The sequence below is a fragment of the Heterodontus francisci genome, unplaced genomic scaffold (assembly GCF_036365525.1).
Source record: "Heterodontus francisci isolate sHetFra1 unplaced genomic scaffold, sHetFra1.hap1 HAP1_SCAFFOLD_1374, whole genome shotgun sequence".
Lineage (NCBI taxonomy): Eukaryota > Metazoa > Chordata > Chondrichthyes > Heterodontiformes > Heterodontidae > Heterodontus > Heterodontus francisci.
This window is the reverse complement of record NW_027141151.1, coordinates 113-14,476: the sequence shown is the minus strand read 5'-3', so window position 1 is coordinate 14,476 and position 14,364 is coordinate 113. Positions and strand designations below refer to the sequence as shown.

The window sequence follows — 14,364 nt, the reverse complement described above, 5'->3', positions numbered from 1 at the left end:
GGAGACCAATGATGTCAAAAGGGCTATGGGGATAGAGCAAGGCCCTGTCACTGACTGGATTGCTCCACAGAGAGCCAGCACAGACTCAATGGGCCATTTGGCCTCCTCCTGTGTCAGAACAACTGATTTTATTCGTCAAAGAGCATGGGAGTTCTCCCCAGTCTCGTGGCCAATGTTTATCCCTCAATTATCATCACTAAACACAAATGATCTGGTCATTATTTCATTGTTAATACTGGGATTTTGCTGCGCACAACTTGGCTGCCACCTTTCCTACATTTACAACAGTGACTGCACTTCAAAAATTGTGCAATACTTGGTAACCTCCACACCTCATAAGAAGTGCTGTCAAAGTGAAAATCCTCCTTCAACACAATTTTGCATAGTTTTCAATCCTCAATTTCTAATTTATGTCTGCAGTCAACCTACAACCACTGCCAACTAGAAGAACAAGGGCAGCAGATGCATGACAACATCACCACCTGCAAGCCCCCCTCCAAATCACACATCATCCTGACATGGAAATATATTTGCTATTCCTTCAATGTCAATGGGTCAAAATCCTGGAATTTCCACCCTAACAGCACAATGGGTGTGGACTGCAGCAGTTCGAGAAAGTAGCTTACCACCAACCTCTTGAGGGCAATTAATGATGGCCTTTCCAGAAATGGCCACATTTCGGTGATCAATTAAAAAAGGGCACCATTCACCACATATTTCAAGTCTAAGAAATGTGCACTCACACTTTGCTTTGTTGTTCAGAGATGTGGCCAACCCTGGCAAGGCCACGTTTATTGTGCATCTCCAGTCACCCTGATGCAGTTAACAGTCGAGCACTTGGTGAGGAACCAGAAAACAACAAATGGGAGTGAAGGATACGGATGGCACGAGAGACCAAGGGGTTCGAATATATAATTCACTATAAGCGCCTACATTCTAACAGAGACTATGCTTTGAAATTCCTTACGCTTTTGCAACCTCACCCTCTTTATACGCTGTTTGTTTATCAGACCAGAACTCTCTTTTGAGATATCAACTGGCTTAAGATTATACACTAGTAGCTTTTTTCAAAGCATCTGAACTGTGCACAATACTTCTACAAGATTCTAGATTAATCACTCATGGTCAATGCTCCTTCTTGCCAGCCTTTCCTTGCATTTCACTTCAGAAGCAAACATCTGGAGTGGAACAGAACCCCTTTATTCACGTTCCATGTTAAACCTCCTCTTGTCTTTCCCAGACAACTGTCTAGTCCAATGACCAATTGTGCTTCCTATAGTTTCAATTTGTTTATTCATTTTTTGAGAGTCAGGAGAGCAAGGGGAACAACTGGGATACGTGATGCAATCAGTGCTGGCAAAACTTGTTTTTTTTAACCCTAACTGACACAGGAGCGAGAACCAACACAGGAACAGGAACAGAAACCAAAACTGCAACACAAATTGGAAAACCTTCACGTTTCCGGGGAAAGAACTCTGGTTAGAACCAGATAAAAGGAGACAGAGTTGTGCCCAAATCAGGCAGACAAGACAGATCAGGAATGAGTGGAGGGCCAGCAAGCAGAAGAAAGTGAAGACTGAATCCAGGAGCTGTTTCTGTTCCTTAAAGTATCCGATTAACCAGACCCGGCCATACAAAGCACAGATTGTCACTGAGGCAGACTGGTAAATCCACACCATCAACACTGTCCTGAGCTGAGCTTTGGAGGTTCTGGAGAAGCGTGCCTCGTGGTGAAGACCGCACCCGTGGGGTTCACACTGAGAGTGAACTGCTGTCGGAACAAAAACAGCGGCTAAATTCTTCCAAAAAACTGAAAATCTATCTGAGAAATTTCAGAATTACGAAGAACTGTGTTACTGTAAGGGTTACCATATATGCTGAGTGGACTGCTCAGTGAAACCCTCAGACCCATCTCTGTTCTCGCTGATAGTTTTTGTGTAATTTGGAATATAAATATTGACTGTGATCTGTCTGTTGCTTCACATTTCATTTATATTCCTTTTGGTTTGAGTATGAAATTATAATTTATAAAAGTGAAATCTTGCCGTTTGATTTGGTGTCCGAAACTGGGGCCAATCGGTGGATTCAATGTTTTTGTTTGATGGTGGTCTCAGTGGGGATCACAACAGATAGCAATAGTGTAAAGAGCAGAGAGGGGGACGAGTTTCTGAAATGTGTTCAGCAGAATTTTCTTGATCAATACTTTTCCAACTCTATGAGGAACAAGGCATTGCTGCATCTGGTTCTGAAGAATGAGGTTATTTTTTTATTCATTCCTGGGATGTGGACATCGCTGGCCAGGCCAGCATTTATTGCCCATCCCGAATTGCCCTCGAGAAGGTGGTGGTGAGCTGCCTTCTTGAACCGCTGCAGTCCATGTCGGGTAGGTATACCCACAGTGCTGTTAGGAAAGGAGTTTCAGGAATTTGACCCAGCGACAGTGAAGGAACGGCGATATCGTTCCAAATCAGGATGGTGTGTGACTTGGAGGGGAACTTGCAGGTGATGGTGTTCCCATGCATTTGGTGGGTGAAATGAATCAAGAATCAGCAGAACGTTTAGGGAACAGAATCACAGAATTGTGACAGCACAAAATGAGGCTATTCAGCCTGTCGTGTCTGCGCTGGCTCTCCAAAATAGCAAATTACAGAGTGCTACTCCCCACCTTCTCCCCGTAGCACTGCACATTATTCCTTTTCACATAATCCAATTACCTCTTGAATGCTTCGAGTGAACCTGCCTCCACCACACTCTCAGGCAGTGCATTCCAGATTCTGACCACTCACTGCGTGTCATGCTAGGACCCCGCCTGCCAAGAATGAAACACATTAATTTTGTCATGAACATTGATTTTAAACTCTTACTGGACTGAAGAAAGCACTTGTTAGACAGATCAGCCGTGGTTGGAAAATACCTTTGCATATTAACAAACTGTGATTTGAAGCTAAACACGTGGCTGAGCAGCTGGTGTAGAAGGGAGGGTTTCAGATATCTGGACCATTGGGCTCTCTTCAGGGACAGATGGGACCTGTACAAGAAGGACGGGTTCCATCTAAACTGGAAGGGCACTAATATCCTGGCTGCAAGGTTTGCTCGTGTCACTCGGGAGGGTTTACACTAGTGTAGTAGGGGGGTGGGAACCAGAGCAGTAGGACAGCTAGTGAAGTAAATGAGGAGGACATAGTAAATAAGGCCACTAAGACTAAGAGGAAGAGCAGGCAGGGAGATGTTGCGGAGCACAGCGGGACTGGTGGTCTGAAGTGCATTTGTTTCAATGCGAGAAGTATAACAGGTAGATTAGATTAGATTAGAGATACAGCACTGAAACAGGCCCTTCGGCCCACCGAGTCTGTGCCGACCATCAACCACCCATTTATACTAATCCTACACTAATCCCATATTCCTACCAAACATCCCCACCTACCTATACTAGTGACAATTTATAATGGCCAATTTACCTATCAACCTGCAAGTCTTTTGGCTTGTGGGAGGAAACCGGAGCACCCGGAGAAAACCCACGCAGACACAGGGAGAACTTGCAAACTCCACACAGGCAGTACCCGGAATCGAACCCGGGTCCCTGGAGCTGTGAGGCTGCGGTGCTAACCACTGCGCCACTGTGCCGCCCTAAGGCAGCAGATGAACTTAGAGCTTGGATTAGTACTTGGAAATATGATGTTGTTGCTATTACAGAGACTTGGTTGAGGGAAGGGCAGGATTGGCAGCTAAATGTTCTAGGCTTTAGAAGCTTCAGGCGGGATAGAGATGGATGTAAAAGGGGTGGGGGAGTTGCATTACTGGTTAAGGAGAATATCACAGCTGTACTGCGGGAGGACACCTCAGAGGGGTCATGCAGCGAGGCAATATGGGTGGAGCTCAGGAATAGGAAGGGTGCAGTCACGATGTTGGGGGTTTACTACAGGCCTCCCAACAGCCAGCGGCAGGTAGAGGAGCAGATATGTAGACAGATTTTGGAAAGATGTAAAGGTAACAGGGTTGTAGTGGTGGGTGATTTTAACTTCCCCAATATTGACTGGGACTCACTTAGTGCTAGATGCTTGGATGGGGCAGAATTTGTGAGGAGCATCCAGGAGGGCTTCTTGAAACAGTATGTCGATAGTCCAACTAGGGATGGGGCCATTCTGGACCTGATATTGGGAATGAGCCCGGCCAGGTGGTCGAAGTTTCAGTGGGGGAGCATTTCGGAAGCAGTGACCATAATTCCATAGGTTTTAAGGTACTTGTGGATAAGGATAAGAGTAGTCCTCGGGTGAAGGTGCTAAATTGGGGGAAGGCTAATTATAACAATATTAGGCAGGAACTGAAGAATTTAGATTGGGGGCGGCTGTTTGAGGGTAAATCAACATCTGACATGTGGGAGTCTTTCAAACGTCAGCTGATTAGAATCCAGGACCAGCATGTTCCTGTGAGGAAGAAAGACAAAGTTTGGCAAGTTTCAGGAAGCTTGGATAACGCGGGATATTGTGAGCCTTGTCAAAAAGAAAAAGGAAGCATTTGTCAGGGCCGGAAGGCTAGGAACAGATGAAACACTTGAGGAATGTAAAGACAGTAGGAAGGAACGTAAGCAAAGAGTTAGGAGGGCTAAAAGGGGTCATGAAAATTCATTGGCAAACAGGATTAAGGAAAATCCCAAGGCTTTTTATACATATATAAAGAGCAAGAGGGTAACCAGGGAAAGGGTTGGCCCACTCGAGGACAGAGATGGGAATCTATGCGTGGTGCCAGAGGAAATGGGCGAGGTGCTAAATGAGTACTTTGCATCAGTATTCACCAAGGAGAAGGACTTGGTGGACCATGAGCCTAGGGAAGTGAGTGCAGATAGTCTCAGTCATCTCATTATCAAAAAGGAGGTGGTGTTGGGTGGCTTGCAAAGCATTAAGGTAGATAAGTCCCCAGGGCCTGATGGGATCTACCCGAGAATACTGAGGGAGGCAAGGGAAGAAATTGCTGGGGCCTTGACAGAAATCTTTGCATCCTCATTGGCTACAGGTGAGGTCCCAGAGGACTGGAGAATAGCCAATGTGGTTCCTTTGTTTAAGAAGGGTGGCAAGGATAATCCAGGAAATGATAGGCTGGTGAGCCTTACGTCAGTGGGAGGGAAATTATTAGAGAGGATTCTTCGGGACAGGATTTACTCCCATTTGGAAACAAACAAACTTATTAGCGAGAGGCAGCATGGTTTTGTGAAGGTGAGGTCGTGTCTTACTAATTTGATTGAGTTTTTTGAGGAAGTGACGAAGATGATTGATGAGGGAAGGGCGGTGGATGTTGTCTATATGGACTTCAGTAAAGCCTTTGACAAGGTCCCGCATGGCAGACTGGTGCAAAAGGTGAAGTCACACGGGATCAGACGTGAGCTGGCAAGATGGATACAGAACTGGCTCGGTCACAGAAGACAGAGGGTAACAGTGGATGGGTGTTTTTCTGAATGGAGGGATGTGACTAGTGGTGTTCCGCAGGGATCAGTGCTGGGACCTTTGCTGTTTGTAGTATATATAAATGATTTGGGGGAAAATGTAGCTGGTCTGATCAGTAAGTTTGCGGACGACACAAAGGTTGGTGGAGTTGCGGATAATGATGAGGATTGTCAGAGGATACAGCAGGATATAGATCGGTTGGAGACTTGGGCGGAGAAATGGCAGATGGAGTTTAATCCGGACAAATGTGAGGTAATGCATTTTGGAAGGTCTAATGCAGGTGGGAGGTATACAGTAAATGGCAGAACCCTTCGGAGTATTGAAAGGCAGCGAGATCTGGGCGTACAGGTCCACAGGTCACTGAAAGTGGCAACGCAGGTGGATAAGGTAGTCAAGAAGGCATACGGCATGCTTGCCTTCATCGGTCGGGGCAGAGAGTATAAAAATTTGCAAGTCATGTTGCAGCTGTACAGAACCTTAGTTAGGCCACACTTAGAATATTGCGTGCAATTCTGGTCGCCACACTGCCAGAAGGACGTGGAGGCTTTGGAGAGGGTACAGAGGAGGTTTACCAGGAATGTTGCCTGGTCTGGAGGGCATTAGCTATGAGGAGAGGTTGGAAAAACTCGGATTGTTTTTCACTGGAACGACGGAGGTGGAGGGGCGACATGATAGAGGTTTACAAAGTTATGAGCGGCATGGACAGAGTGGATAGTCAGAAGCTTTTTCCCGGGGTGGAAGAGTCAGTTACTAGGGGACATAGGTTTAAGGTGCGAGGGGCAAAGTTTAGAGGGGATGTGCGAGGCAAGTTTTTTTACACAGAGGGTGGCGAGTGCCTGGAACTTGCTGCCGGGGGAGGTGGTGGAAGCAGATACGATAGCGACGTTTAAGAGACATCTTGACAAATATATGAATAGGAAGGGAATAGAGGGATACGATCCCCGGAAGTGCAGAAGGTTTTACTTTAGGCAGGCATCAAGATCGGCGCAGGATTGGAGGGCCGAATGGCCTGTTCCTGTGCTGTTCTTTGAAGGACAAAGGACCATTGCTGACACATTCAACCCACAATGGACCTTGATCACCAGGTATTGTGTTTAAGAGCAGCATTCCAGAGACTGCTCAGGCGATGCAATCCAGGACGTGGTCAGACCAGTTCGTTACATTGGCAACCTGGGTTTTTATGAATTGTATAAACAGTTTGAACTGAGTGTGTCTGTGTGCTCCTGGACTGAGAAGATCTCTCCTGTCTGCTCCCATATCTTTCTCACAAACCTCAGAGTCCACTGAATACACATGAACCCGAAGAATGTAAAGTCTCCAACAGTGAACAAGATTTTAGAAGAATACTGGGCCCCAACAAAAAGCAAGATCTAGGACACTATGGTGAGCTTGAAGAAGTGTAACAAAAACTCTTAAGATACTGCCTCAAACTTTTCCACTTTATTTTTCTTTTGCTCTTTTCTGTCTCGATATGCATGTGTGTATCGCGTATGCATGCGAGCGTGGGCGTATCGTGTATCTGTAGGCGTCAACCGAATTCGAGTTTCAGTTCAAGTTTAATAAATTTCAACTTTTCTTCTTCAAATCTAAGACAGCCTGTTTGTGCTGGATTATTTGTCTTATAAATGGATAGTGGTGAACAAGGATTCACCAAGGAGGAGCTAAAAACATGGTGTATTTAAAGTTAAACCCCGTTACATTAAGACTAGGTGAAGGCTGAAAGGGAACCCTAGACCTCTTTCTCACCTGGTCGTAACACTGTGTGAAAAAGTTTTTCCTCAGGTCACCATTACTTCTTTTGCCAATTACTTTAAAGCTATGCTCTCTTTTCAGCAATCGTTCCACCAATGGGAACAGTTTTTCCTCATCTACTCGGTCCAGACCCCTCATAATTTGATCACCTCTATCATATCTCCTCCCGACCTTCTCTTCTCCAAGGAAAACAGTTCCAACGTCTCCAATCTATCCACATAAGTTAAGTTCCTCATCCCTGGAACCATTCTTGTAAATCTTTTCTGCACTGTCTCAAATGCCTTTACATCTTTCCTAAAGTGTGGCACCCAGAACTGGACAAAATACCCGAGTTCAGGCCGAGTCAGTGTTCTATACAAGTTTAACATAACTTCCTTACTTCTGTACTCTATGCCGTTATTAGTGAAGCCTAGGATGCTGTCTGGTCTTTTAGCTGCACTCGAAACCTGTCCTTCCATCTGAAATGATTTCTGTGCACATACACTCAGGTCCTTCTGCTCCTGCACCCACTTGATAATTGTACCCTTTATTTTATGTTATCTCTCTGCGTCCTTCTGACCAAAATGGGTCACTTCACACTTCTCGACATTAAATTTCACCTGCCCCTTGTCAGCCCATTCCACCAACCTGTCTGTGTCCTTTTGAAATTCTACACTATCCTCCTCACAGATCACAAGGTTTCCAAGTTTCGTATCATTCGCAAATTTAGAAATCATGCCCTGGTCACCAAGGTCCAGACCGTTCATATGGATCAGGTGCAGCAAGGGTCCCAACACCAACCCGTGCGGAACTCCATTACAAACGTTCCTCCAGTCCGAAGAACATCCATTAATGACTGCACTGTTTCCTGTCACTCAGCCAATTTCTTATCCATGTTGCTATTGCCCTTTATTCCATGAGTTACAACTTTGCACACAAATCAGTTGCACGGCACTTCATCGAATGCTTCTCCAAAGTCCACGTACACATCAACAGCATTACCCTGATCAACCTTCTCTGTTACCTCATCAAAAAGCTCCAGCAAGTTATTTCAACACAATTTGCCCTTCACAAGTCCATGCTGGCTTTCCCTAATTAACCTCCATTTGTCCAAGTGATTTTGTCCCAATTTGTTGTTTCTAGAAGCTTCCCAACACTGAGATTAAACTGAACTGGCCTGCAGTTGCTGGGCTTATCTTTACGCCCTTTTTTGAACAAGAATGTACCATTTGCAATACTCTAGTCCTCTGGCACCACCCCTGAATCGAAGGAAGGCTGCAAAATTATAGCCAGTGCCTCCGCAATATCCACTCTCACTTCCTCAGTATCCTTGGATGCAGCTCATCTGGTCCTGGTGCCTTATCTACTTGAAGTACAGCTGGCCTATCCAAGGCCTCATCATCAAGTTTAAACCCGTCAAGTCTCCCAATTACGTCTTTTTTCATCCAGACCCACGCAGCATCTTCTTCCTTGGTAAAGACATGCAAAATGTTCATTTAATAGCTCAACCTTGCCCTCTGCCTTCGTGCGTAAATCCCCTTTATGATCCCTAAGGGGCCCCACTCCCCCTTTTACTATTAATATGTCGATAGAAGACTTTGTGATTCCCTTTTATATTATCTGTCAGTCTCTTATCATACTTTCTTTTTGCTTCTCTTATTTGCTTTTTCCACTTCCCCTCTGAACCTTTTATAGTCAGCCGGGTTTTCGCTTCTATTATCCACCTGAGATCAGCCACAAGAACTTTTTCTTCTTCATCTTAACCTCCATCTCTTTCGTCATCCAGGGAACACTGGATTTGTTTACCCTACCTTTCTCCTTTGTGGGAATATACCTTGACTGTGCCTGACCATAATATGATAGAAATTTCCATTCAGTTTGAAAGTGATGTAGTTCAATCAGAAACTAGGGTCTTAAATATAACCAAAGGCAACTATGAAGGGATGAGGGGTAAATGTGCGATGGTGGATTGGGAAACTGAGACAATTTATGATGGTAGACAGGCAATGGCTAATATTTAAAGAACTAATACATAGTTTACAACAAAAATACATTCCTAAAATGCACAAAAACCCACCAAGGAAAGTGTTCCAAACGTGGCTAACGAAAGAAATCAAGCATTATATTAGAGCAAAGGAAGAGGCATATTAGGTTACCAACAAAATGTAAGCCTGAGGATTGGTAGCATTTTAGAATTCTGCAAAGGAGGTCCAAGAAAAAGATTAAGGGAAAGTAGAATATGAGAGTAAACTAGCGAGAAACAAAGGACTGTAAAAGCTCCTATAGGTAAGTAAAAATGAAAAGAACAGCAAAAACAAATGTGGGTCCATCACAAGCAGAGTCAGGGGAATTTACAGTGTGGAATAAGGAAATGGCAGAGAAACTAAAGAAATACTTTGTCTGTCTTCACGGAGGAAAACACTAAAAACCTCCCAGAAATAATGGAGTATTAAGGAACTAGTGTAAATGAGGAAATGAAAGATATTAATACAAGTTAAAAAAAATAGTATGACAGAAATTAATGGGACTCAAAGTAGCTAAATCTCCTGGACCTAGTGATCTACATCCCAGAGTGCTCAAAGAGGTGACTGTGGAGGTGGTAGATGCATTGGTGGTCATCTCTCAAAATTCTGTAGACTGTGAAATGGTTCCTGCAGATTGGAAGGTGACAATTGTAACCCCACTATTTAAGGAAGGAGGGAAAGTGAGAAAACAGGGAACTACACACCTGTTAACCGACCATCAGTCGTAGGGAAAATGCTCGAATCTATAACGAAGGATGTGATACCAGGAAGTTGGAAAATAACGATAGGAATGGGCAAAGTCAACATGGATTTATGAAATGGAAATCATGTTTAACAAACCTGTAGCAGTTTTTTGACGATGTACCCAGCAGAAAAGATAAGGGGGAACCGGTGGATGTGTTATATTTAGATTTTTCAGAGAGCTTTTGTTAAGGTTCAACACAAGAGGCTAGTGAACATAATTAGAGCACATGAGATTGGGGGGAATACACTGGCATGGACTGAGAGCTGGCTAACGGACAGAAAACAGAGAGTGGGAGTAAATGGGTCACTTTCAGATTGGCAGTCTGTGATTAGGTGGCACCGCGAGGATCAGTGCTTGGGCTCCAGTTATTCATAATCTATATCCATGACTTGGACATGGGGATTAAATGAAACATTTCCAAGTTTGCAGATGACACAAAACTAGGTGGAAGTGTGAGTTGTGAGGAGGATGCAAAGACACTTCAAGTGGATACGGACAGGTTAAACGAGTGGGCACAAATTTGGCAGATGGAATACAATGTGGAGAAATGTCAGGTAGGCAAAATAGAAATACAGAGTTTTTGTTAAATGGCGAGAGGCTGGGAAGTACAGAATTTGAAAGGGACTCGGGTGTCCTTGTTCACGAGTTACTGAAAGCTAACATGCTGGTACAGCAAGTAATTAAGGCGGCAAATGGTACGTTGGCCTTCATTACAAGAGCATTAGAGTCTAGGAGTAAAGATGTCTTATCGCAATTACACAGAGCCTCGGTGAGACCGAACCTGGAGTATTGTGTGCAGTTTTGGTCTCCTTAACCAAGGAAAGATGGACTTGCCATAGAGGGACTGCAATGAAGGTTCACCAAAGTAATTCCTGGGATGGAGGGATTGTCCTGTGAGGAAAGATTAAATAGACCGGTCCTTTATTCTCTGGAGTTTAGAAGAACAAGAGTGATCTCACGCAAACAAACAAAATTCTTACAGACCTCAACAACATTGATGCAGGAAGGATGTTTCCTCTGGCTGGGGAGTCCAGAACCATGGCACACAGATTCAGAATAAAGGACAAGCCATGTAGCACTCAGATGAGGAGGAATTTCTTCACTCAGAGGGCGGTCAATCTTTGGAATTCTCTGGCCCAGAAGGTTGCGGAAGCTCAGTCGTTGAGTATCTTCAAGACAGGGATCGATAAATTTGTAGATATTAAAAACATCAAGGGAGACAGGGATAGTGCAGGAAAATGGTTTTGAAGATCAGCCAGGATCTCATTGAACGGCGGAGCAGACTCGAAGGGCTGAATGGCCTACTCTTGCTCCTATTTCTTGTGTTGTTATCTCTTCTTTGAAGGCAGCCCACTGTCCCGTTACCGTTTTGCCTGCCAACCTTCGATTCCAAATGAACTGGGCCAGATCCATTCTTACCCCATTGAAGCTGGCTTTCCCCCGGTTAATTATTCTTACTCTGGACTGTTACTTCTCCTTTTCCATGGCCAACCCAAACCTTATGATAAAATGACGGCTGTCCCCGAATTGTTCCCCTACTGACACTTGATCCACTTGTCCCATTGCATTCTCAAAGTCTGGATCGAGCAGGGCCTCCTTTCTCATTAAAATAAAAGCAAAATACTGCGGATGCTGGAAATCTGAAACAAAAACAAGAAATGCTGGAATCACTCAGCAGGTCTGGCAGCATCTGTGGAAAGAGAAGCAGAGTTAACGTTTCGGGTCAGTGACCCTTCTCCTTTCTCATTTGTCTGGAAACAGGCTGCTGCAGAAAATTCTCTTCAACACGCACTAGGAACTCTTGCCTCTCTCTGCCTATCATCCCAGTCTAGTTTTGGATAATTCAAGTCCCCCATTATAACCACTCTTATAATTCCTGCACCTCTCTGTAATTTCCTTGCAAATTTGTCCTTCAACATCTTTCCCACTAGTTACTGGCCATAGACTACACCAAGCAATGTAATTACTACTTATCACCCATCATCATACTCAGCAGTCTCCCACCTCTCCGCACAGGGTGACCAAATCTATCAACAGTGATCACAGTATCATCGAGGTTTGGATGAGGCGAACGTGGTTGACGTGGTGTTTACGGACTTCCAAAAGGCATTTGATGAAGTGCCACACAATAGGCTTTCCAGCAAAGTAGAAGCCCATGGATTAAAAAGGACCATGCAGCATGGATACAAAATTGGCTCAGCGACAGAAAAAAGACAGTCGTCGTTAAAAGCTGTTTTTCGAACTGGAGGATGGCATATAGCGGCATTTTCCAGGGGGCAGTCCCAGAACCACTGCATTTCTTGACATATATTGACTTAAACCTAGGTGTGCAGGGCACAATTTCAAAATGTAACCATAACACAAAAGTTGCAAGTGCAGTCAACTGTCAGTTGAGAAAAACAATGACAAACAATATAAAAGATAGAAATCTAAAGGGGGTGCAAGAACAGGGAGAGATAGGGGGCACTATGAAGGTGGTAGGGCATGTCGAGATAGAGGTCTAAAGGGATACCTGATATCATGAACCTTTATAAAGCTCAGGTTTGTCCTCAACTGGAGTAGCGTGTCCAATTCCAGACACTGCACGATACAAAGTATATGAAGGCTTAGAGGGGGTGCAAGAAAGATTTGAGAGCGTTGTTCCAGGGATGAGGGACTTCAGTTACACGGATAGATCGGAGAAGCTGGAGTCAAGAGATGTGACAGAGGTGATCGAAAGGATTAAGCATCTACACCATCGTTACCTTCAATTTCCCTTTGCTATTCGTGGATGCTTTAACATTGTCACGTGACTGTACACATCGTAAAGGTCCAGCTGCCTGCGCACTAAGGTCCAGTTTGCTGTGCGGTTGTGCATCTACGCAGCTTTCAAGGAACATTATTCCAGACAGTGTACACAGAGACCAAGTGTTCACGTTGGTGCAAGGGTTGAGAACCAGAGGACACAGATTTCAAGTGACTGGCAAAAGAACCAAAGGTGACATGTGAAAAACCTATTTCAAGCAGCGAATGGTTAGGATCTGGAACGCACTGCCTGAGAGTACAGGGGAGACAGATTCAATTGTGCCTTTCAAAAATGAAACGTCAGGGGGAAAATATTTTGCAGGGCTATGGGAAAAGGGAGTGGGAGGAATACGAATTAAGTCACTCTTGCAAAGTGAGACTAACATTTATGCCAAGCAATGACCAATTCCAACAAGTTTAACCAACTCGCTCGACATTGAATAGCATTCCCATTGCAAATCCCCCATCAACATCCTGCGTGATCACCACTGATCAGCTATTTAGATGTCGTGTTTCCAAGAGCATCTCTGAGACTGCGGCTTGTGACTCTCAAAGGCGCTGTAGCACTGACAAAGTAGCACTCAGGAGTGGGACAGGGAGTGGATGGCACATGGAGGGGTGGATGTGTGTGTGGAGGGAGAGTGTCATGTCATGTCATGTCACTGGGCTGTGTAGAGAGAGGAGAGGAAGCCAGGAGCAGCTAAATAAGCAAAAACCTACTCAATGTCAGGAGTAGCAGAGTCTTTTTATATCCTGTCTGATTCCCTAATAATTAACTCTCGACATCTCTCTCTCTCTGTAGGATTAGTATAAATGGGTGGTTGATGGTCGGCACAGACTCGGTGGGCCGAAGGGCCTGTTTCAGTGCTGTATCTCTAATCAAATCTAATCTTTATCAGAAAACTGTCGATGACAATCAAAAGTTTGAGAAATCAATGAGAGAAAGTTTCGTGACATTAAAACAGAAGCACTCATTCCTTAAGGAATTAAAAAACTCTGCACTAACCTGCACGACTCGAACTTCATCAACAAGTGACACAAATCCCCGCTCGAAGCCGGGAATCTGTCCCCAGGCCCGAGGCCGACATTTCCCCAACTGCCCGAGCCGGGAACCGCCATCACTGAGGATGCTGCCGAGGACCAATCGGCGCTCTCCGCGGGGATCACGTGGTGCCACGCACAGAGCGGGGCTTGGTTGGACTGTTCAAGATGGCGGCCAGACTCGGAATGGTGTTTGGGATCCGCGCTTTGCACCAGTGCTGGGGCCGGGCGGTTACTGGAGTTCTTGGCTCGCTTTCCACGATAGGCCGTGTCCCCTGCAGGGCGCTAGCGTCTGGCGGTGAGTAAAGATGAAGCGGGGATAGAGCCCCGAACTTCGGCTCAAGGTCACTGGCCGGAAACGGAGTGTCCTCCCCAGGGAGAGGAGGGAGGGAGGGAGGGAGGGAGGGGGGAAGAGAGGAGGGAGGGAGGGAGGGGGGAAGAGAGGAGGGAGGGAGGGGGAGGGAGAGAGGGGAGGGGGAGGGAGAGAGGGGAGGGAGAGAGGGGAGGGGGAGGGAGAGAGGGGAGGAGGAGGAGGGGGAGGGAGAGAGGGGAGGAGGAGGGGGAGGGAGAGAGGGGAGGAGGAGGGGGAGGGAGAGAGGGG

General features: G+C 45.5%; 1 protein-coding gene across 1 annotated transcript in view; it reads right to left on the bottom strand.

Annotated features, from left to right (window-relative positions):
• The window catches only part of LOC137362312 (neuropeptide Y receptor type 1-like), a 34,807-nt gene extending 20,656 nt beyond the window's left edge, over positions 1 to 14,151 (bottom strand). Inside the window, exons 1-4 of the mRNA XM_068026718.1 lie at positions 13,729 to 14,151; positions 10,923 to 11,578; positions 10,720 to 10,829; positions 2,715 to 2,809 (exon numbers count right to left, since the gene is read on the bottom strand). The gene's annotated coding sequence lies outside the window, so the exon portion shown is untranslated. The remainder of the gene's footprint in view (positions 1 to 2,714; positions 2,810 to 10,719; positions 10,830 to 10,922; positions 11,579 to 13,728) is intronic.
• Positions 14,152 to 14,364: the final 213 nt, after the last annotated feature.